The 25,711-nt window shown below is 43.0% G+C and overlaps 1 protein-coding gene across 17 annotated transcripts in view; it reads right to left on the bottom strand.

Annotated features, from left to right (window-relative positions):
• The window catches only part of PLCB4 (phospholipase C beta 4), a 185,811-nt gene extending 176,643 nt beyond the window's left edge, over window positions 1-9,168 (bottom strand). For 8 of the 17 annotated variants that reach the window (XM_086873594.1, XM_086873564.1, XM_086873575.1 and 5 more), the window contains exon 1: window positions 9,028-9,168. The gene's annotated coding sequence lies outside the window, so the exon portion shown is untranslated. The other 9 variants (XM_086873518.1, XM_086873533.1, XM_023923126.2 and 6 more) reach the window with 7 other exon arrangements.
• Between the last annotated feature and the right edge of the window lie 16,543 nt (window positions 9,169-25,711).

Consider the following 25,711-nt stretch of genomic DNA (forward strand, 5'->3'; position numbering starts at 1 on the left):
GCTCAGCACCTGAATCATGGAAAATCACTCATAGAATCAATCATTTGATGACTCAAAATTACCTAAAAAACTACCTGTATGTTTTTTCACATAATTTCAGATCAATTCAATTGATGTTTTTAATGTGTCAGATATCTGAGAGCTGCACTTAGATCTTTGTTTTCACAATATTATTGTTCAATCATTCTACTGTGGGGAGGAGAGGTGGTTATTTCAGATTAAAGTGAGCAGCGTCTTTTCAAGGGTAAATTAAAAATTAAGGCAGGATGAGATCAGGGAAGATTACCAGGCAGTGTTTATAAACTGAGCATAACTAAATCAAAGGTATATAAATCAGAGTATGCAATTCTTGGCAGATTGATTTAGTTTTGGAAACTGAAGTGCCACAGACTTCATTTTAAAAAAAAAAAAATCCCCAGCAATAAAGCTCACTTTTTTTTTCAGAAGTAACCTATTTCATGCCAATTCATAGCTACTCCTGTGAAGTATTGCTTTCACCTCATGTGTTTTAAAATACAAGAAGCATTTACAAAATAAATACCTGTGTTTGTATAACAAAGAATTACTGCAAACATATACTTTTGATTTCCCCACGTCTGGAAATGCAGTTATGTTACATGAGGCTTTTAGTTCATCACGAGAAAGCTGTAAGAAACTAACACACAGGAATCCACACAAAACAAACCAAAAAAATCATTATAAATAAGAACAAAGTTTTTGTGTCTTAAAAATGAATTAAAAAAACCTCCAAAATTGTCCCCCAAAACCCTGAATAAATCAACTGGTAGACTGTCACTGTAGCCAAAACCCAACAGATCATCTTTTTCTGAAACTGTAATCCAAAGATCTAGCACTGAAAATGAAGATGCAACAGAGAATATTAAGGTTTTTTCCATGATTTAGACTACCAGATAAAGGTCTAAGTGAGCTGTGAGTCTTCTAACCACACAGGGACCACAATTCTGCAGTACAAACTTCATTAGTAAGAATTCTTCCAAATGAACTCAACCAGACCAGCAGAGCTGAAGATTTATCCCTCCCATACCCAGCAAACAGAAACATGCAATAGGAACACCCAGCATTTCTCCACAGTAATGGTCACACAGCTCTCTGGAGAGATAAAAGCAAAATGCAGAGAACTGATCCTGCTGTTAGCCTTTCCTATCCCTCCAAGCCTCTGTGCACCTTCACTCCCTGCTGGATCCAGACCTCTCTGTGATCATCATTAGCAGCTGAGGTCATGGGAGTGCCTTTGGTGGTTCTCTCTCCCAAGCACACAATTCATACAACCATCCATACAACCATCCACAAAAGCACCCACACGGGTTACAGAGCCCACCAGCACCACACCAACTCATTAATTCTCCCAGTTAAGTACCACATGCTTCTTCCAAGGTGTCATTCTTCATTAATTCCATGGGGAAGAGATGGTATTACTCCCACAAAAGCAATGCAAATACTTCCGTTACCTGATGCAAAGACTAATTTAAGACATTTTCCTGTATAAAGACAAACAGATGAAATGGCACACCAGCTATTTTTATATGGCTCTTCTAGTTAAGCTCATGCTCTCATTAAGATATCTCAAAGGAGACCATTTTATCAACATCTGTTTACCAGGCTTGGCACATATGCCAATTCCAGCACTTTCTCAGTTTGTAAAGAAAAACAAATAAAAAATTAGAAGCATGCGGAGCCAAACATACACAATACTTTAGGATGCATCCAAGTAGACAGGAGTCAGCTTGAGAAAAGCAAAATTATACCAGTGATGTGTGAATACAGAAAAGCAGAAACCTACAACTAAAAAAAATCTTTGCCCAGTTTGTCCTCACCTGGGCCAAGGTCTTCTCAGAAGTTATTTTTCTTCCCAGCCACCTGGTACAGTCATAGGTCATCAAAAAGCTACTCTGTATTTCATAGCCAAAACCGAGAGCATCAGCAAAAAGAACAGCCAGACTCTGCTACATACTGCCAGATTTGAAGGGCTTGGGGAAAAGGAAATGAATCTCTCTATCAGTTCAGTCGCAGCAGAGAGATTCCAGGACCTTCCCCTGGGCAAACGCAGATGCACAGCGGGGGCTGTTCCTGCCAGCCCCAGACCGAGCAGAGGAGGTCGCCAGGGTCCCCGAGCCCCAGCTGCTGTGCCTGGGGGAATGTGGCACCGGCAGCACCCCCGGGACACCGAGCCGCAGCTGAGCCTCCGGCTGCCCTATTTGAGCCCTCTGTTGTTCTCCCAGGTCACATCGGTCCCCGCCCCACGAAGCCCCCACCTTCTCCTCCAGCCCGGGGATTCTCCAATCAAAGCAGATAAGCGCATCATGTGAGGGATGGCAGACACGCTGAGGGGAATTTCCGAGAGCTCCACCGCACCTGCAGCATCCACGGATACAGGAGATTTCCAGTGTGAAAACGACAAGCCAAGCGGGGGTGCCAAAGTATCCACGTTACCTGCAACTCCCAGCTCCTATGCCAGACTGCAGCACCTCATTTGCAATCTGCTCTGATATACCTGCAACCACATTCCATCTTCCCTTGTCGTTTAATGTATGACAACTATTCCTAAGCATATTTTGCTAGGGAAGCAGTAACACAAATAACACAGGCTGAAAGACCAGAAAACAATAATTACTCGGTCTATTCTTTGCTGATGTCAGACATGCAGTACAGCTCTCCAAATCCACCAGAGCACCCAATTAATCTGCACTAATCCTCAAGAACTACATCTGAAAAACAAATAGTAAAATCAAATCATCCAACAGCCTCTGCCTGCCTTGCAGTCACCACACCATGCTACCCAACCTCTCTTTTAACAGATCTGCTCTTCCTTCTCATCTCTGCAAACAAACCTACAGAGAATTCATCAGCCTCTCTCCCCGCCTTCTTCAGAAATGCTTTTCTTTCCATGATCACTGTTCTTCATAGAAAAAAAACAACCCAGTTCTGTTGGGTTCAACAGATCATGTTAGCCTTGCCAAAGAAACCACTCCATGGCTCTATTTCCTACTTCCCAATAAGGCATTCTTACTCCATTTCAACTCACACTTCACCGAAAAGATTTCTGTATGAATTATCCTAATTTGTGTATCTCAAAACAAACAGGCTCTCACTGCAGCTATCAATTCCTTTCTTCTCTGTGTTTCCTTTTAGCAGTGGCAGCAGCAGTCTGATGGCAGAGATGGAGTCAAGCACCCTGGATCCAGCACACAGCCTCAGCTGAGAGGAGAGCACAGAACATCCGTACGTGCAACAAGTACAGCACATGCAGCAACATCAACAGTGGACATTCCCGAAAAAGAAAACCAAAAGGCAAATGTGAGAGACATGGCAATTTTAGGCGTGGGAAATTAATATGTTCAAGGAGTAGAAAAATGGGAACAGAAAAACCCGTAGAGTTTTGGAATAGTCTACAAGACCAAGCAGGAAAAAAAAATGCCACTTTGGTATGAGAATTTCTTTCATCTGACCTGTCTCATTCAAGACCGCAGCTTACATCTCAGAGAATTCCCTTATTACTTGCTATTTTCCACATCATCAGTGTTCACAGAATCATGGACACTCTAGATCACTGGAATCCAAGAGATGTTCCTTATTAACCTTTCAAGTCCTTATTCTCTTTTGCCCCCTTTATTAGTCACTGACCTCCCGGCTGATTACTTCCAGTCTGTAGGAACATGTGGGCTCAGGCTGAATGTAGAAATTGTTAGAAAGGGATATTTATCTGTAACTTCAAGAATAAAGAGCCTGCTCTTTAATACCTTTTTCATATCCATTTCTTCCTTACTAAAGTGCACCCAAACATTTCTGAAGCTGAATATATATTCCCTCTTGGCTGGCAGAGTGCTAGACCAACTGGAGACATAAATTACTTTTATGTAACTATTTGATAGCTCAGTGACATTTGTAAATTTTTTATCTTCGTAATTTCAGATGGTGTTGCACATAAAAACAACGGAGTACAAACACCAAGACTAGATTAAGACTTTTCAAGTAACGGTCTATTGGTACAACATCTGCAAAGGAACAATGCTAATTATTTAATTTGAACATTCCCTCTTAAATCCAGCTTCTGTAATGTTACACATCTGCTCAAGGTCTTGTAGGTTGGCTCACAAAGGGAGTTACAATGTAAGAGCCCCAAAGTCAACTGAACAGAGCCAGCTCCTTCAGAATTGAGAGGGCAAAGGCACGTCATTACTTCAGCAACACCAATTTCAACCACTCTGCAAACAGACCTTACAATAGAGCACATTCCAAACAGCTGTCTCACCTCATTTGCCTAAAGCTCACAGTTATTGTTACTGGGGAAGGAGCAGGCTCTTATTTTGAGGAAAGATCAAACAAGGGACTCTTAGCTCTCCAGGTGTAGGGCCTCATGGTGGAACAACTATACATCCCATATAAAAGGGAAAGCAAGGCCCTAATTTTGGATGTCTGACAGCTGCCAACCAGCTTCTTAACTTGCACTTGATCCCTGGCTATTACATAAAGAAAGGTGAGAGGCTCACTGTGAGGAATTAGAAACACTTATGGGTTATAGAATACATCTTTTATCAGGCAGTGTGGAACATAAAGTCAGACTATGGATTCATCTGCAAGACAGTCAGGAAACAGGGGAGGACAAGGGATGCTCCATTCATGGTTTGTCTGTCCCATGACCAGCTATCAGCCACAGGTGGGAGAGGATCACGATTGAGCTTAACAACTCTGGCAATGGAAAAGAACAGGAAACCACAAAGAGATCCAAGTAATAGCCCCATTTGCCACAGAAACCTACACCAGGTAAAAGGCAAGTAGCCTTAAAAGCTGGATACCTTGTAGGTCTCCCTTTCCATGAGCAGACACACCACATTAACCTAACCTTTCAGGGACACAGGCACCGCTCCCCAGGAACAAGCTCTCTCCCGCAGAAAGATTGACTAGCACGTCTTAGAATTCTAAAGGTGAAATGAAACATTATAACAACTCACAAATACCATTTATCCAAAACTTGTAACAAGGGAAACAGAACACTACGACTTCGTAGGCTAGGAGGCTCTTCAGAGGAGAGGAGTATGAAGGTTTTGTCTCATTCTTCTCCAAAAATCAAGATTCTTTTGCTGTTGCACAGGTACAACTTTAACAACTACTTCTTTCAGTGGCTGATACATAGAATGACTTGTTTGACAAACTGACAGAAGAAGCCACAGCACCTCCCTACCTCGTACAAGCTGATGTTGATCTTCAAAAGGAGGGGATGCAAGTATTGATTTTCCTCCAAGGTCCCTGCAGGGAAGAATCAGCAGCCCATCACCCAGAAGTCTGCTGGAGAGGAATCTCTAAAGCCACAGTTATGCTGCACCATCTATTTCTGTGAATCACAGAAACCGCTTGGGAGCATCTTACCCTGAAAATCGCAGATTCCTGGCATCAGTGCTCTGAGGACAGCGGTGGAAGGGTTGTTCTGATGCTCATCCCCGTGTCGTGGCACCCTATTCCAGGCACTCAGATACATTAGCATGTCTTTCTGGAACAAGGAACTTACTACTAGGCCTAATTAATTCATTCCAGAATGGCTGGGAATCTGTCATCTTCCACACTTTCAGAAGCTTCTTCAGACATATTTACTAAACTTCCAGAAGGCACTACCACCATGAGAAGATGGGTGAGGACCAACAAGATAGATTTTTATAATTTAGTGTTCACAGGGCAAGACATAAGCAATGTATTTGGCTAATGGCAAAGCACAGTACCTTGGTATGATATCCCATATATTCTAAGCCTCTACAGGTCAGCTCTTTGGAATACAAAGTCCAAAAAATTGCATTCTTTTTCTGAGAGGAAAAAGAGGACCATGAAACCTGCTCCCAGAAAGTCCTGCCGAATAAATATTATCTGAGCCTTTGATGTGTGCACATAGGTAATTCTGATGTGGTGCTATGCATGAATCTTTCATAAGAATAAGATGTCCTAAATAGTATAATCAAAAAACTTCTGAAGAGTTAACTGGCTGGATCATAAACACCTCCACTGTGTGCAACTTCTGCAGACATCAAAGAGTCTTCCCCAAAGCAGATGCATTACATATCTTGCAAAATTAGTAAATGTACTCAAGCCATCAATTTTGCAATTTTTGAAGTAGCACAATGCATCTATTTATTAGAGAATGGAACTAAGCCCAGGCTGCTGATTAGCCATCCTACAAATAATGCTTATGCAACCCTTCCGTAATGATTTCCACTAACAACCAACCAGAGATTTTATGACTTAGAAAATTTCACTTCTAAACCAATTTACAACACTTCCCAAAATCTAATGGGACAGAAGATTGAAACTACAGAGGAAACCAGTCTTTTCCAAAATCAATGAGGTACAATTTTCATAAGTAGTCTCTCTTAGGTAAGATGCCTGCATTAAGTTTTGGTTCTCATTTCTAAAATTCTCCTAAGTACTCTTCTGTCCCTTCCTCCTTTTCCACTAGAAAAGGGATTAATCCAATTTTAATGAAAATATTAAAACAGCAGTTTCAGACTTCAGTTTCTGGCAAACTACGAAGAGGAAGGAATAGCAATTGAGCTGTTAAAACCACCAAGGAAAGCAAACAATTCGAAAAGCCCACAAAAAATGACAAGATAAAAAATGAAACAGAAATATAAAACAAGTCATTTCGGTAAGTACAAAACTTATATCCCTACAAGTTTTCAACATGGTATACCTAAGCCTAGTGAAAATGAAGCCATCAGCTCCTACACAGCTGTAACAAATACTTGACAGACTTCCAGCACAGCCCCAAGTTCACCATCACAGCCAGATATTACTGGAACAAATGCCCAAAATCTGCAACAGAAGTCAGCAGTGTATATCAAGCCCAAATAACTTGCCATTGTTTTTGAAAAGGTGAAAATAACACAATATTTTGTGTGAAAAATAACAAAGAAGTATTTCCTCTGTCCGTAAGGGAAATTCAAATGACTTCTCTTTCCTGCCCTTTTGGTCTTTCTCTCTTCCCCTGCAAGGTTCTGTCTTCCCTGCATTCTAAGAAAAAGCAGAGAGTGTAGGTTATGCATAAATTCATGACAGAAAACACTGTTTTAGAACAAAGCTCCTGTGCGTGGGTGCATGTCTTTAAAATAAAAGGCATTGTTACTCTACCAAGTGCATATCCACAGCCAGCAATCAAATCAGATCCTCACATTTTATTTTGACAGCCACACAGTTATATTTTCACCAGGGGTTTGACTTTCCTATCAATACATGGTTTTTAGCAATATCATCAAGAGATGAATCAAAACTGACACACGAAGGCACACTGATATTAATGGTTGTGGAAGAGAATTCTCATCCTAGAGCTCTGTAATTTATTTTTAATTACTTCATGAAGTTACCAGTTGCAGGGAGGAATAAATCTGTTCTCAACTCATATTTAGGAACTGTCTCTGTACAATACAAAATTGCTTGGCTGTGTATAACAGTAATTATTTTGTGGTACATGGCACTATTAGGTACCCTTGATCTGGTGAAAGCCTGCAAGTACTGAGGCCATAACACTTCCAGAAGTTGGAGAAATTAACCTGATGTGAGTAGTGTCAGCTTACTAACACTGCTCAGTTAAACTCCAGAATACAACCCTGAAGACAAACATGTTATGAAGGAATCTGCTCCATCCCCTCGTAGGATCCGAAATGTGATGTTTTCCTGAAGACCCTCGTTAACACCAATTATTAAACCAAAAATTCCATGGTTCAACAGTAAGTGAAGTTTGAAAAACACAAATATTATTTACATGTTAATAGAGGACGATGCACACTTCACTGAAGATTTATAATGTGCAAGACTTTGACTCTGTGTAGCCCCTACCATCCACCTTTCCTACAGATGCATCCCCATGGACATGTTAACATTATATAAATTCCCCCTGAGATAATGATTATTCTGTAACTTTCTAAAATCATCCCCCTTTGAGAAAGTATTACCTAACAAGCACATTAAATACCTCACAAGCACATTAGATCCCTGGGTTTCTAATAGATGCCAACCTAAAAGAATATTTGTAATTTATTCTAAGATTAGTAAAAAAAAAAGAAGACAAGGCTGGATAACTGTAACTAGAAAGGATAAACAGGATTAAGTAACAGGTGTCTGCACATAATTCAAAGTCGTGCATGGAATACAGTGCACAACCTTGGAATGGCTATGGAATAGAAATGGAAACATTGCTTTTGCATCTTGCTTTGAAAATTAGCACTAAGTGATTTAAAAACGTCTTGTAAATTATAACCACACAGAGGCAACAGGAGCACTTGTATCCCCAGAGAACTTTGGATATATATGAAAGAAAACAATCAATCTTCAAAGGTGAGTCTGCCTTCCTCCCAGGGAAAAAGAAGAAAAAAAAAAAAAAAAAAGGAAGAAAAAAAAAAGGAAAGAAAAGGAAGAAAAAAAAACCCCACTGAAAGAAAGTTATACTTAACTACACAGAAACATTTGTCACACCGCCCAGCACTGACAAAATCCGGATACACTCAGAAACTACAGCAGCGAGGATGAGGGGAAGACTCCAGGCGCACACACGGAGGGACCCACACACGGAGCCTGCCCTGGAGCACACGGCCACGCGTGTGTGCACAGGCACACGAGAACGTGACACGCAGCCGAACGTGTGTGTGCACAGCCCCACATGCGTGTCACACTCGGCCGTGCACGGACACACCTATGTGACACGCACCCGTGCACGACAGAGTCACACGCGTGACAGACACACGTATGTGACCGGCACACACGTACGGCAGCCCCACACGGATGTGCGGGACCCACACGGCGGCAGACCCTCACAGGTGACAGCCCCACACGCTCGTGACAGCCCCACACGCTCGAGACAGCCCCACACGCTCGCGCCCGTCCCTCACGGCCGGGGGAGCCCAAGGTTACGGCCCGGCGCGGGGGGGGCCGGGCAGCGCCGCTCCCCGCCAAGGGCGCGAAGCCGCGGACAGAGCCCCCCGTCGTCCCCCCGCCCCCCGCCTCAATGGTAGCCGCTCCCGCCGCCCTTACCTCAGGCGCCGAGGCTGCTTCCTCCTCTTCCTCCTCTTCACGCTGTGCCAGTGTCTATGTGTGTGTCTGTGTGTGTGTGCGACCCGCCCGCCCCACAGCGGCGGCGGCTCCTCCTTCCCCCCTCCCTTCCCTTCCCCTCCCTCCTCCCCCGCCGCCGCGCCCGCCTCAACCCCCGCAGCGCCGAGAGACGCGGCAGGGACGGGGGAAACCCCAGGGCGGCCGCCGCCTGTGCTGGGCGGGCCGGGCCGGGCCGGGCCGCCGGCTCCCCCCGCCGCCGCGCAGGGCTGCGGGCAGCGCATGGCAAGTGGGCGGCGGGGCCGCGGGCGCGGAGCTCCGCCCGCACGGCCCCGGGCGCGGAGGCTCCGTGGCGCTGCCCGGCACCCGCAGGTACCGCACACGTGCCCCCGGAGGATGCCCGCGCCGGCGCGCCTCTGGTTACTACTCGTATTGGAAAAGGGCAGGGAGGAAATCCCCCTTCCCCCGTGTGCTCCCGGGCTCCGCCAGGCCTGCTGCTTTCCACGCAGCCGACGGGAGAAAGGGGATGTTGCGGAGGCCGCTGGAGGGTTCCCAAAGTCTCGCAGTCTTGGTCTCAAAATTGCAGTTGAGTTTTATTTGGAGTGAGCCTTGGAGGAGCTCAGCGCACAGGCAGCACGGGTGCTCTTGAGCGCGGGATTCCCTCTCCCGATATCCCCTGGCCAGCCCTTTCATAGCTCATGGCTGTCTAAAAACCTCTGCCATGGACTGCCCTTGTGCCCTCCCTGTGCTCCCCAGTTTCTGTCACCGTGTGCCCGGTCTCAGCTTTCTCCAGCTCCTCATGCTTTCAGGAGAAATGGTTTTCCCCCCGTCAAGAAAAAAAAAAAGCCGTGAAAGCCCCACAAAACCAAATAAATTGCTGAGCTTTCCAGGCCGAGTAGGTTCCCCATCCCTGTTCACCTGCAGCCCGCCCTCTTGGACTTTGTTAGTGAACTGTGAAATGTGGAGTTTGGACGTGTGGGACCGCTCCGAAGGGACACCGGCACGGAGAGCTGGTCTCGGGAGAGGCAGCAAGCTACAGATAAGAAGTTATCCAGGGTGAGTTGAGGAAACAGCGGAGGAAAATCTGGAATAGTTTTGCTAGTCATAAAAAGGGCGTTGCATTGCCATGAACTACTCGAGCCAGTAACGCAGTAGCCAAGATCTCGGGCTATATTATCCTATAACATAAACTAAACAAATCCAAGCTTGGAATGAGAGCGCCCATCCCTACACCAGTACTAGGATGTGATTAAAAAAATATTTTACTTTCAAGAGCTGCCAACCTGCTCCTATCAAAGAAATAAACAAAAAGGGCACTGAGAACAGCAGCAAGGCTGACAAGTGATTCCAGGGACAGCCTGTCAGCAGAGCAGACCTCAGTCAGAGGGGTTCTGAAGCCGAGGCAAGTGCTGCGTTAAGCAGATGTTTGTGTTTGCTTAAGTATCCTCAGTTAGAAATGCCTCATGGGCACGGTGGCAGAGGCAGGGTTTCAGAAATCCATGAAGGGCAGCAAGGCTGCAGCGAGGGCTGGGGTGGGCGTATCACGGCAAAGGAGGTGCAGGAAGGAAATAACAAAGGAACCTGAATGAGAAGCACGTGAGCTGGATGAAGGCCAGTACTGCTGGCAGGGCTAAAGGGATCTAGTTAACAGGATATGGGAGCAGCAATTATAGCCATTAAAGATGGAGGGTATCAGCTTGAATGTCAGATGGACGGGGGTTAGTGAAGAGGGATTTTTGTTTGTGGTTCCAAAGTGTTTGCTTCTAAATGAATGGGAGATGGATGCATTTGTGGGTACACAAATGAAGTGCTCCGTGTCCTTTTCATTACTTTCTTTTCCTTTGATTTGTTTTTTTTTTTTCTTTTTGCCATTAGGTTGTATGTAAATTAAGTTATTACATAAGTAGTAACAAAAAAGTATTTTAATTCCAGAGAGGCATAATCAGTTACTCGCTAGAAAACAGTATTGGATTCTCCTTAGGAATCCCTGTGTGGTTTCTCTTCAGATCTCTAGAGCTGGCAGTCTGTAAGCACTGACATTGTTATTCTGGCCCACAACTCTATTTGGCTTTTCCCATGATTTCTTAACTCATTTTCCCAAAAAATGGCTTCTACATGACTATAGGTCATGGCTGCCTACCTGTACAAGGCGATTTTATTCTAAGGTAAAACTAGGCCTATTATCTTCATTATTGTTGTTCTTAATACAAGGTTAGCAAAATATAGAGACATGAAATGTTTGGGTAACTGCATGAAATGCAGGCAAGTAGTGGCATCTCAGAACTAGTGGAAGTATAGTTTCTTTAGAAAAAGCTGCTCTTTGTCCTTTCCCAAACAGTCCTTCCCCTTCCGCTGTGACTCCCTGACCTAGCTGGTTCACTGAGAGAAGGGCAGTAATCAAAGGAACCTGTGTCAGGACCCTGGGTCTGCAAGGAAACAGAAGTACTGACACTGTCAGTTTTAACAGCAAGAGTTCTTCACACTAAAAGATGTTTAAAGTCATAGAAAGTGAGGCCACATGAAGGGTCTCAAACTCCTCATACAGTTGCAAATGGCTGGGTCAGGCTGCCATACCAAGGTTAATTCCCACTTCTGTGAATTTTGTTGTGGTACAACTGTTTACACAGTTGGATGTCTAAACACAGCATAACTGATGACAAGGGTCTCATCTTTGTTTCTCCACTGATTCCCTCCTGACTTCAGCAATGTGACTTGGCTGCTTAGGGATAAGTAAAGAGTGAATCCAAGAACGTCCAGATTTCCAGCTAGTTCTTAGGCTGACTTGCTGCCTTGCTTTGGACAACATACAGCTGTCCTGTTTCATTTTCTTCCAAGAGGACAACGTTTGGTAGTTATAGCTTTAGGGGCATTAAATATAAACATATGCAAATGCTAAAGATTTCACCCTCACAACTTAGCAAAAAAAAATTAGGGAAAGATGAACTGTGCCAACAATTCATATCAGATGAAAACAATATGTCCCAGGAAACACAGCAGAATAGTCCTAACCTCTGCAGTAAGGAGCTGAAACCTGGTGCATTTTAAATGGTTGCCTCATAAATGTAGAGTGCCACCTCACCTGATAGTAGTCAGTAAAAAACTGAGTGCCTTCTCTGCTTGAGTGAACCCTCTCAATATGCAGCATATTCAGAGTGAAAAATATTTTTCTAAACACATTGAAATTTTGATGAAGTAATATGATCTTCTTATGTTATTTCTTTTCTGATACAAGAGTGTGGAGATGTTTTATAATCACAGCCCACTGTGTCTTAGAACATCCACCCAAAGGAGTTCATTCTCAGTGATTTATTCCTGGGATGTGTAAGGCAAAATTTTCCTTGGACATCAGCATGTGCAGCGATTCAAAGCAGGCAATAGGCATAGAAACATGGTAGGTATTGGATTCTGAACCTGCAAAATTCAGTGACAATGTTGAAGCTGAGGTTCTATGCTATTAGTTCACAGACAATCTCTGACAGATCCTCTGTTGATCTAACCTGTGTGTGCTTCTCACTGATTTATGCCACCTCTTGGTCAGGTCATTGATTATTTTATTTCTTACCATGGATGGTTCTAGTTAAATATGTTGACACTGAATACTAAGTAAGTTTCATGTGCACAATTAATTGCTATTATAAGTGTGGTTTATTAACCTGGGCTCGATGCTGTACAAAACAGCTCCAGTGCATGTAGCTACATGGATTTACATCCACACTCTCCCCAGGGAGAGCTTGGCTGCTGCCCCTGCTGCCACAAGGCTCTTCTGGATGCGTTATCCTCTGCCAGTAATGGTGCTGCGGTTGGTATTGATGGGGAAAACACTGGCTCCACAGAGTCGATAGCAAAGCATCCACTTAGAGCAGTGATTTTCCAGGTCTCACTCTGCAGCCAGGTTTGAGCATCAGCGAGGCAAAAAGGGTAATCAAATGGTCACTCAAAGGGTAAATTACAGGCTGAAGTAGACAGATACTTAAGCTGGGGTGAATAATTTTGATTAAAAATACTTCTGGTTTTTTTCATAACTGTTTTTGTGAACATTACTGGGTTATTTTGTTGCAGCTTGAGGGAGACAGCAAGTTTGGACTATTTTAATCTGGTAGTTAAAATTTTGGCAAAATACTGGAAGTCTTGGCTGTTTTAACTGTAGATGTCTCTACCAGCTCTCCCTTGCAAAATGTTCAGCTACACAAACGTTTTGGTTAGGCAGGACAGCAAAATAAAAGAGATTTTAGTCTTGAAACTGTCCTTTTTTGTAGGTTTTTTGCTCAATATTGTTAACTTTCCACACCTCTAAATACCATCCTGTTCCAGACCTTCATGGTCCAAATCATTTCTATCAGCTGATCCCTTTGTTTTGCGCACTCCTATCCCATCAAATGCTTTGATTTAGAAAAAGCTGAGGTTACTTTACTGAAGGCTGGATCTCTGAAGGAGCAACATTTCTTCCAGTATCAGATCTTTGATTTATTATAAAATAAAATTATCTATGGTCATTTTCCAAAAAGACTGTTAGCTTCCTCCTAGGCTTTTCAGGGAGCTACACATACAAAGATTGATATAATAGGAATCAGTGGGAACAAAGGGAATGTTTTTCCTCTGCTCACACTATAATATTAATGACAGACATTGCAATTATTATTTTTGAGGTCTTTCTTATTAAAAGGAGTGAATATTACTAATCAAGAGTGCCATAGTGGATCTATTTGGGATGCTAATTAGGCTCTTCATTGTGCTGGGATATATTTATCTTCAGGCTTGTGCTTCAGGTCTTCTGAATGCAGTACTACAGAAACACAGGGCTTGAGAAGAGTTCCTCCAGAAGCTGCATAATGCAGCAGGGAGGAAAACAGATCTTTCAGGGTAATGCTGCTAATAAGATTGTGTTTTTCCGTTTGGATGTTCAGGGAAAAAAAGGAGTTGAGTTTCTTTGCCTGATTTAATGACAAGAAATTAAATTTAGCATTGAACAATACTTTTTGTATCTTTTAAGGCACCAGTAAGGTATCTCCACCTTCCAAAGAAATGGCATCAGTATCAAAAATAGCACAGTACTATTCAGCCTTTCAGACAAGGAGCCAGTCAGGGTTTATGTGTGCAAGACAAGGGGCTCTGTCCTTCATCAGCATGCCTGTCCCCATCCACCATGACCTGAACAAGATTTGTTGCTGCCAGACTTTGCGATGTGCCAGGTTCAGCAGCCCAAGGAGGGAGCCTTGGGGCTCCTTTCTCACTTTTGAGAGCTCATTCCTCATTCCTGTCTATAGAAGAACAAAACCCCACTGCCCCAGTGTATGCCAGAGTGCACTTCACCTCCAGTCTCACCCTCCTTGTACTTACATGGCCAGTGAGACTCAGGCTGCCTGCTGAGCTCTCAAACCTGCTTCTGCTCCCCCTCCTCAGCTGAGTGTCTGCAGGGGTACAAATCAAGCTGACTTTTGCCTAAGTGTTCAGGAGAGCTGAAGGGGGTTGGCATTGCCTGCAAGGAAATCATGAGAGTATCAGATGCAGCTGAAATGACAGCACTCAGTGTTGTAAATGATGTATAGAAAGACAAGCAGGTTACGTAAAAAATGCTCTTTAAAAAATTGTAAAGGAAAACTTATTAATAAGCTGTAACAAATCTGTGCTCATTCAGAAGTACTCTGCTTTAAATATTAATGCAAAATGCAAGAATTTTTCAGTTCAGAATTTTTCTGTCTAAAGAAAGACTTTAAAGAAATCACAGAAGACTAAAGCTGTCCAACCCACAAACCTTTCTGCGTGACTTTTAGTTCTGTAGTTGACAGTCCTTTGTGTTCAGTCCCATCACATGCTTTTCAAAACCCATTTTCCTAGTATCTAACCACTTGTGATTTGTTTATAATAACAGAGGTAAATTTACCATCAGTGAATTTCAGGGGGACATCCAAAGTTGCTCTCTAGCATCAGCAGCAAGTTTTTGCATTAGCCCTCCAATGTAAATAGTGAAGTCTAGAGACTCTTCAGCTTGTGGGGTTTGTGGTTTTATCATGGATTGTATGACACAGTGCTTGCAGTGGAAGGTCCCTTCCAGATGCCTGTATGCATTTTCTGTATCTGCTTCTCTGTATTTTCCATTAGATCTTCTAGGAAAAGTAACCAGTAACATCATTCTGTATATTTCCCCTCCTACAGACATGTTCCTGTTCTTCCTTTTCCAGGGCTCAGGTTGTTTTCTCTCAAAACTTCTCTGAGTTTTTGGATGATGTCATTGATCTTACTAAGGTGCAGAAAGCATTTAGATGTCACCTGTGTCTGTATTTGGACAATGCAAGTTTAAGTGCTTGTGGAGTATCCAGAGGCTTTCCATACTGCTTCAACATCAGATGGCCCTTGAAAATGGCAGTGTGTGTAGTCAGACCATGATTCTGGATAGAGTAGTGAATAAACAAAAAAAAAAAAAATCACATCAGCACACTGTCTGAATAGCTGTGATACTTCAATTCTTCTGCCACTTGTCATGTTTCTGCTCTGGTACCATTGCAAAAAGTCAGGTGGTCTCGCCTGTCTTTGCTCCCCACCCAGGGGAGGGGGACAAGCCCCCTGGGAGCCAGCCAGCCATTTTCTGTGTGACAGCAAATTCCTGTTGTGCACTTCACCTGACAGCAACAAGGGGCAAGGCTGTCTGCTGGTGAAAGGAAAAGGTGGAAGGACAGGGCAGGGCACCTGTGTGCCAAGAGGGGCCCAAGGATATTAATGCCGCCCACTGCTGAGCCATCTGCAGGTTATTACATGACTTGATGGACAGTCAGTTATTAGAAAGGAGTCACACCAAGTCCACTGCGTGGGCTTAAGCACATCTCCTCCTTCTATGCTGTTATTTCTCTCTTCCCTGTACTTCCAGCATTTGTTTTTAATTCATATACTGACAGTGACACATGGCGGGAGTCCACAAATGCATAAGATAGCAGCTGGTTGAGCCCCAAAGGAACTGTCTTTTGGCAATAAATCCGAGGAGCAGACAGCAAACCACACTTTGATAGGTACAGAGCAGGTTGGTCACTTGAATGCTTATGTACCTGCTTGCTGCAGGGCATGCACTTACTCAGGCAGCACAAATGCAACATCAGTGCAGTGCCAAAGCAGTCCCTGGGGACCAGTGAGGTGAGGATTGCACAAGGTCCACCAGGTTCGCACAGGGGAACTGCAGTTACCCTCCTCCCTCCTTTGGACATGAATCATTGCCACATCCTCTTCTTGAATAATTAAACTACAGCTGAATAATTCAGAGTCTATTCAGAGTCTATTCAGATTGTCTATTGTCTGGTGCTGAGCAGGGGATGACTGCAGCAACACACCTTACACAACAATACTGTAATAAAATATTCTTGCTAAGTCCAAGGATAACTTCTTTTTACTACAAAGCCACTTTTGGAGTTTTCTTTGGTTGGTTGGTTGGTTTGGGGTTTTTTTGCTCCCTCCCTTTTCTAAGCTAATACTCCCACAGCTGTGAATCTTGAGGTATCAGTGACCAATCTGCCCTTGCCATAAAGAGGGGAGCAGTCTCCAGTATCAGGCTGCTAAAGAATTTCCTTCAAACATCACCTGGACAACAAGCTGCATCAGAAAAACAGTGTGGTGTCCTTACTAGCAGCCTTGTTCAGGCATGCAATAGGGAGCTGCCAAATTTCTTCCCAGGCTGTGTGGCAGGGCCCTAAGGAGGTGACAGTGGATGGGCTAGAAGGAGCTGGAAAGGGGCTTTGTGATTGCAGCCAGAAGGACCTGACATGCAAAGGGAGGTTCCCACTTGTCTCAAGTAGAAATTGCTGGGAGAGGCACAAAGGTCACCAGTCTTCATCCCTACCATTGCCCCAGTGGGGTGTGTTTCCCCTGCACTTGGAGCACAAGACCTGATCCTGACTGTCAGCTTCACCCCTGGCTGGAGGGTGGGATAGACTCATTAAAATTCATCATTGCCATCCTCAGAATATATTCAAAACAGATAGTAAATATATTGTTTCTGTCTTTCTTTTTCTGTCATACTCCACTCCCCCTCACTTTCCTTCCCATCATCTGTTGCTATTGCTGCCTCCCACAAGCCTTTCCCCACATCCTGCTCTCCCAGCAAAGGCAGGGGCTCTCCCTGTGGAGCAGTGGCTCTGCCTCAGCAGCACAAAGGGATTTGCAGCAGCAAGACCAGGCACTCACTGGCTGTGAGGAGCAGAGACAGGTACTGGGTCACCTGGGCTAGGGAGAAGCTGGGGACAGAGCACAGGGCATGCCAAGCAAGCAGTTCTGAGCAAATGAAGTCAAGTAAATTATTGATGCAATTTCACCAGTTTCACCAGCTCTGCTGAGGATGGATTTGGCCCAAGGAAACAGCAGGAGGGCGGCACATGAAAAAGTCAGACCCTGGGGACGAGAGAGCTGAGCTTCACAAGCCATACTGATGAGGCTGTGCACACACAAGGACAACCATGCAGCTCCACAACTGCTCATCTTGTGTTCTCCAGCTCTGTAGTATCACTCCTCAGACTAAAACCTTAATGAGTGCTTGCCAAGTTCTTGTAATCACACCAAATTTCATAATTTAAACATGTTTTGAAGCTCTAGAGAAAAAATGTACATCAGTGGGAACCAGCCATCTGGAAAGCTTTGGAGTCTTTTTTTGCTCATTTGTTTGTTTGCAATTCAGCTATTCTAGTACTGTAAGGGTAATTTAGTTATTTATTTAATTTTAAAGTTTTAGGTTACAACATGAGTTGTAACTAATAGATGAAGGCACAATTCAAGCAGGGATAATTCACTGCTATGAAAAGTAAATGATTCCTGAATCATGAATGAGGTTTGTGGTTATGCCAAGGTATGGTCCATACTGTTAAAACCCATTGCTTTCTGATGCTCTTTGCATAATAGTTTCTGGTAATGTCATTTTTTTCTCTGGCCTCCAAGTTGTAAGAGAGGGGTAGGGTCATAAACTTAGAGTACAAATGAAGAGGCAGAAGCAGCCTCACCAGCCATGACCTGTTGAAAGGTCAAATCATCAAAAGAAAAAGAGATAGTGATACAAAAAGCCTTGCTAAAACATCCTTTGCAATATGTCATGATCCTGGCCCAGGTGCACTGTACCTTATGAAATTATGTATTATAATATGTGCCAGCTCTGCTTTCACATAAAATCAAAACTGCTTTAAGTAAGCGATTAGATTATCTCTTCCATATTCACACCTTTTTTTTTTTTTTAATTAGTATTTATCCTTGCTGACATGAGTTTATGTACCACATTATTCCTTTCATTTTCTGGACAGTGGTTTTTTGTTATTGTTATGAATTGTTTCTGTGGTCCTTTTGAGGCCCCTAAACAAGAAATCAGAGTCAGGAGAATTGAACATGAATTAAAGTGAAGGAAGAGAGAGACTAACCAGAGAGAGCAATGACAGCAAAAATTACTTTTGGGGGAAAGAAATCAGCACAAGCAGAGGAATGAATGGACACAAAGGAAAAAAATAATGACAAGAGAGAAAGAGAAGACACAGTAAAAAATAAGAGGTGGAAAAATTTGTAATACTGAAGAAAAAGATACACAATAATCTGCTATAGGGGAAAGAAAACCATTAGGCTGCAGAGAAGACTGAAAATGAAGTCAAAAGAATACACAATTTTATTCCAAAACCAATTGAGAGGCCAATAAGTTGTCAAATATAGGACAAAATTGAATAATCCTTTAAATTACAAGATACATGACCTCAGAAGAGAGGCAGCAGTTTTCAGGGTTTTTTCCCATCCATATCTCAGGCAAAAACTGGAGGTGTTGAGTAAATCTTTAATTGAGAGCATAAATGATTTACATGTTCGCAGCAATACATCCCTCCTTCCTCTGCCACCGAGTGGAATTCTTTCACAGCAAGCATCAAACCTTGATTTCCAAAGTCATTGTCGTAAATAAAGGCCAGTCCTCTAAGCTTTCTCTCCTTTCTGACAGCACATTGCTTTGTACCCACTGTCCATTTGAGAAATTTCTCTTTGAAAGTGTGTGTTTTAGAGGAACATGGCAATCCAAACAAAATAGGTGTTTATAGCCTTAGGAGGTTAAAAAAAAACAACTGTTAGCATTTGGATGTTTCTACAATTAACGTTTGTATGATCTTACATCTTAATGTGAATATATTTGAATGCTTTTGGGTGCTGCATAATAAAGAGCTGGTTACTAAACTTAGCAGCACTTCATGTAGATTAGACATTATAATTGATGCTTACAGAACAGGACCCAGAGAAATGAATTTTATGTTGCTCCAATTTCACTGGTTTAAATTAAAGAGTTACAAAAGGCCTTTATACCATGCAGGAAGAAAAAGGTGAGTGCATGGATGATGGCAATCGTGTTTATTTGTTCTCTGGAAGTGCATGGATGTCTCGTAATTCTTGCTCAGGATGAGCTCTCCCAGCTCAATTCCCTGTGCTGCAGTCTTGCTTCATCAGACTTCAGCCTCTTCCTCCTCCAGCATCCCTGTTTCCTTGTCCTTTGTTTCAGTTCTTGAACAGTGACAGCATTACAGCCTTGAAAGTTGTCCCTGTCCCAAAAAAACAGAAGAATACTGCTCACAATGGGGTTTTCTTTCAGTCCTGTAACCACTTTTTTCCAGCCTGAGGCCTTGGGCATGCCATGGGTTTTCAGGTCACAGTTCAGGAGCAGGCTGACTTGGCTTGCCTCCCCAAAATTTTCATGTACTGGTACATATTCCCCTGCCCCCTTCCTTCCCCATCCCTGCTCCTCTTCATGCTTCATTCAGCTCTTCCAAAAATCCTAATTTTTGGGTCCAAATCTGTCCTAACACCTCCTGTTAGCCCAGGCTTTAGTGATTTTCCAGTCAAAGACCTGGGTTCATGCACAAAGTTTGGAAGAGGAGGCTTTGCCTAGAGCACAAATACTCTCCTTTCTTTCTCCTGTTCCTGTGCCAAAAGACTTAATTGATCAACCTGTATAGATCTGCTGGCACTCTGCTGTGCCTTCAGCAGAAGAAAGAATGCCAGAGGCATAAAGTGGGGATAATTCATATTAGTCAGGCTGGAAGCTGTATATTAGGATAGATAACCCAAATCATCCCAATACGATCTTCTACGTGGGAGACAATTTTCTGTCCAGATGCCAGACCTGAGGTCAAGCAGCGAGATTTGCACCTCCTGAGCCAGGAATGTAATTCAGCTGCAGCTGATCAATGACAGCCTGAAGCAGATGGAGCAGCTCCAGGATTGTATCCAGGTACAAAGCCCTTATCCCAAGTACACAGCCCTTATCCTGAGGGCAGACTGCAGCCTTGGCCAGCTCCCTCCTAAGAAGGTGCCACGAGGCTCCCAGTCTGGCATTGAAGGGCAAAGTGATACCACCACGTTATGGAGAAAAGGAATGACTTGGATATCTGACCCCCAGAGACAAATTTGCATTGTGCTGGATTCATAAGGCACTAAGGAGAGAAACCTCATCCTTCTTTGCATATCCCACAAAGGAATATCACAGAAAATGATTTAATAAGGAAGAAGGAACCCCCTGAATCTAGAATTTACCTCCATCACAAGTAATCCTGAATAAACACCATTAATGATCACTGGCAATGCTACTACAAGATTCTGTCCCAGCAGTTCCTTGTTAAGCTGGTCTGTTCCAAACACTCTAATCTAAAATTATGTTTATCAGGGAAGTCATAAAAGCAGGAACTCCAATCAGCAACGTTTGATGAAAGAAAGGAATAGATAAGATTTTTCGTATGCCTTGTTAAATAATGGCAGAAAAGGGAGGTGAAGACAACCACAGGCAGGGGAAAACCTGTAATCAGGCTTCATTAATACTATAGTTAATTGATTTTCTGCTCAGATTCCAAAGAGGAACAGGAAGCTTCCTTTAAGGTGGGTAATAGATTAACAAATATTGGAGAGGCAGAAAGGAAGGGACACACTTGTATGTAAACAAAGTGAACTTTTCCAGTTCTGAAAACTTTATTTGCTTCAGAAGTTAGCATGAAACTCATTGCTACAATATTCACAGACAATTCTAAGCCTTAAAAGTTGGGGGTTTTCCCCCAAACTTTGCATGGTTAAAAAAAAAAAAAAAAAAATATTTTCCCTGTTCGTGAAAAAATCCCCTCTTCTTTTATCATATCTGGGGAGGCATAAATTGAAGAATCCAGTGTTGCTCAACTCTGCTAATCACTTGGCCTACATTTGATTCTCTTTCCAAGTGGTGATTTAGATGCTGTGAGACACAGAAAGAGAAACAAAAACTATTTTCCCAGAATGAAAAAGGCCTGTTTTAATTCAGCTCAGGTAAACTATACAGACTTTTTAAGTGGTTGGAGCTGGCTAAGATTAAACAGGAGCGATACAGTGCCAGAAGTGTTGTCCAAAAATATTATCAAAGCACTGGTCTGTCTAACCACATAAATATGTTTATATGGGATATTGCTCTCTGAAATCCCATGGGCTGCAGAGCAGAGTTTTCCCATGGCATCTCACCCAAGCCCTGATATGTCCATTATGTCAGTGCTGAATTCAAACCAATAGTCCAAATCCAAGAGCAATGCTACCTTACAAATCTGTCTACCTCAAAGTGCACCTTTTTTTTCCCCCCCTCTAAAACCTTTTCCTATTTATACCCTGCTTCAACAGCTGTGCTTTATTCCCCATTCAACATCCATTTTCCCTTAAGAGGGATAATTAATTTAGAACTCCAGGCAATCAGACATAGGTGAGAAACCAGCTTTCCTGGCCTTGCCTTTCTTTTCTTAGCCATTAAATGGTGCAATTGTGCCTCACGTTTATATGGGAACAAGGGAATACACCCAAAATCAAAACCAGAAAATAATTCCTTTTATTGCTGTGCTAACATAATGAAATATAGAAGTGCAGAAGTCATACTCCTCTAATACAGTATTAATTCATCCTGGGTTCTTAGGTACTAAAACATCAAGAACTGACAAAATTAGGCTTTGATGTGTCATCTTCACTTAAGCAACCACATGCTTGCCCAAGTAAATAGTTTCAAGAGCTGTTTTCAGGTAATACTTCAGAGATTTCATTTTCCCATCAGAGCAGAGCATCCTGTTTGCATTTATTGAAGCTTTCTGTAGATGCTCCCTGTTTTTATTCCCAAAGGCTGCCAGAAGTCAGGTGCTTCAGTTACAGGGTGAATCCTGGCCCCTCCTTACCCAAAGTGACAGACGCAAAAGGTCACATTGACACTGCAAAAAGGAAAAATGAGTCCCCAGGCTATGTGAGCTGTCGGTTTAGGTGTTTTGTCTGAGCTGGTCTTAGGGTGTTGTTGAGCCTTAGAAAGAAATTCATCCTCTGGGACTTGAAAAGGAAGAGTGGAACTGGGAAATTTTTGATGTCACCCTTCTCTCAGTCAGGTTTTAATCCCGTAATCTGAGAGACCATCTCCCTCGCTGCCTTGGGTGACCTTGGTACTCTCAGCCACCTTGTCCTGCTACCTCAGGGAAGGAATACAGTGCAGGAATCAGGTCATAGGTGTCCTAAGAACATATAAATGGGCAGATATTGGTGATCTCAGTTATTTAGTGAGATCTGTGCTCTGTGCTCATGTTTCATCACCCTAGACTGAGGTCAAATCCTCTTGTGATTTTAGCATTTAAAAAGCCCTTTCTTGATGCTGTAATTAAGTATATTATTTATTCCATACCCTTCATGCAATGAGTGACTTCTGCTAGCCTGCTTTTTGCATGATTTCCCTTTAGAGCTAAAACAGCTGGGATAGTGAAAAATATATTACTTGTCACCTCCCACCCCCAATATTGGCACAGTGTGTAAAGTACGAAAGCGAAAACACACATGCAGCGTTCTATCACAGTGAGTCTACTTGGATTCCTCTTTTAATAAAATCCAGGTGATTCCATGTGATTCTACCTTTGCAACACAGCATGTGCTCATGCTGGATGCATTGTGTTTTGCAGACGCTACGGGAGAAGCCTGATGGAGAGGGGCTTGCGGATGGGAGCGAGAGAAAACTACATTTACAGTAAATAAAAGCATCACCCACAGAGGATCTCTCAACTCAGTGACCTTTGAAGTTGCAAGGACACATGGCCTAGACAGGTAAGGGAATTACATTACTCATTATTTTACAGTGGTTTGGGGCTGTGAAGCATGCTTGTACAAGGAAAGAGCAGTTTGCAAAACTGTTTAAAAAGAACTGGATTTGTCAGCCATGACAACAGCTAGGGGAAGATTTAAATAAAATAATAGGTGTTTTTCGCCTTTAATGTCTATAATTAGTTAATGCAGCATAAAAACGAGCACATCATTACTCTTCCTCTCTCCACTGTAGAAAAAAATCAACAAAGAGAAAACATGCAAACCTAGTATTTTTTAGCTTGTCTTTTAAGAGCCTGGCTCCTGTTTAGTATGCATTTAGTAACGATGCATTCAAATGAATAATTTAGACCTTTGATGACAACTATTCAAGAGCAGTTTTATCAATGTCAGACAGCTTCCTGTTTTTGACTATAGAAACACAAGGCAGAAACCACCACTGCCATTATTAGTTTTGGCTCATCTTCCTGCTGGTTTGGGTAGGAAAGCCCCATTTTAATTTCTTTTTTCTTTTTTTCTTTTTTTTCTGATAGTGAATTGGCATCGTTACTTTTAGAACCTCCTGATTGTAAATGCTGAATCAAATGTATTACCTACCATAAAAGAAAAAAAAGCCCTGCCTTATACACTGCTAAAGCTGCAAAGCCAGACACTCCTGGGAAATGTTAGAATTTACACTGTCTTAATTTTGCAGGCTATTACTTCTGTGTTCCAAGGCACAGACAGTCACCTTACAGGTACTGACAGGCTTGCTTACAACTCACCCAGTGATGCCACATTTACTCACAGATGCTGGAAGAGGGAACCATCCCCACTCAGCAGAGCAGTTTCTTTTGTTGACAGTACTTTTGGTGGCTGTTGTGTGAGGAAGTTTTAAGGAGTTTTGTGTTCAGATGCACACAATTGCTCCACATTCTGGTGCTCACACCGACAGCCTCACAGGGGTTACTTTTAAGTAAAGGACTGTCTGTCCCTTTCTGTTATGGGTCTGTGGATCTAGCAGGTGTAAGGAGTTCAGCTTGTTCTGCATGAAACATCTCAACTGAAGGAAAAACAAGCTCCAACCTTGTATGAATTTTTTCCCATCCCTGTGGGATATTTTCAGGTTGTAGCTTACTATTTCACTGTGTTAGGGAAGGATATTTAGAGTAAAAAGAACTTTGAAATCAAAAGGTCAGCTAAAAATATCACTAAACATTTACTATTCCCTTCCACATTCTCATGGAGATTTTTTCCAGCTTTTTGTTTGAACCTTATTGATTCCTGTTATGAACATAATCTTATGTAGGTGCACACCCTGCATAAGGTGCCAAGCTGCACAGTGTTCTGTTGGATTCAGTAATAGACTTAAATTTAGCAATTTTCTGATTGGAAATAATGCCATTATTCATGTGTCCTTGTACCAACTCCCAAGCTGCTGCCTGGCTCTCTTGACAATATGACGTTCCTGATGCACATTATCTCAGAGGTCAGTGCAGAAAGAAAGGTGTTATACAACACTCAAGAACAAATCCTCCAAGGAGGAGGTCTCAGATAGGCACAAGAATGTTATATACCAATCTTGGCACAATATCTGCTGGGTCCTTAAACACTTTAAATATATGCAGTGCTCCCTTACTGGGTGTTACTTACAGCTGAGAGATCAGCACTGGCTCAGTACACACAGTACAGTCATTGGGACAGCTGGCCACAAGAATGGGGAAGAGCAGTGACTGATGGCTAAACTGGAGGGAACACAAGCTTATTCTTATTTTTTGAAGTTGTATGGAGGTTTTTCTTATAGTTTATGTTACTTTGTAAGCAACCTGCAAAGGCACTTATAGACAGCAATGTAAACCCACAAGCAACCGAGCAGCAGCAGTCAGTTTGTATTCAGAATTTTGCTTCCCTATCAGACCTAAATTTAAAATTTTTGGTCCAGTTGCTCAGTGGCTTAATTGCTATATCTGAAAATTATATAAAGTCTTCAGAGTGTTGTGAAAAAGCAAAGGTTAGATCCTCATCAGCCTAGCAGCCTAGGTGTGAACACAAAGCTGGAGGTAGGAGAGATATCCTTAGAGCAGCCGGGGAGCCAGGACACAGCTTGGCCTGTGCTGAGCATCCTGCTGCTGCAGCCAGCCTTCCTCCTGTCCCCCTGTGCTACAGGCCAGGCACAAGCCAGGGCTGACACTGCCCAGGTGCAAAGGGAGAAGCTGTGCAGCTGCAAGCAGCTGGCACAGCCTGGGCCAAGGAGCCACCAGCTCAGGAGCATTAATGGGGACGTGAGCACCTTCAGGCTCTGCCCTGCCCAGCCCTGCAGCTGCAGCTCAGAGCCTCTTCATTTAGAGGCCTGCGTGCAATTGAGCACAAAAGCTGTGAGGACCTGGAGATTAAAATATTTGATTTGCTTGAGCAGAAAGGACTTACTGACACAAACCAGGGCCTGTGATGAGATCTTGTTTACCAGGCAAGCGTGGGGCTGGAAATCAATACACCAAAATTGCTGTGACCAGAAATTAGACTCACTTAGTGAACAAAATTCATTAAAACAAGCTATGCCTCACATCACACCTTTTGCATGACTGATTTAACACTGTTACTTCCTTCTTTCTTTCTCCCAGAATGACCTTTT

The sequence above is a fragment of the Cyanistes caeruleus genome, chromosome 2, assembly GCF_971803275.1.
Source record: "Cyanistes caeruleus chromosome 2, bCyaCae1.hap1.1, whole genome shotgun sequence".
Classification (NCBI taxonomy): domain Eukaryota; kingdom Metazoa; phylum Chordata; class Aves; order Passeriformes; family Paridae; genus Cyanistes; species Cyanistes caeruleus.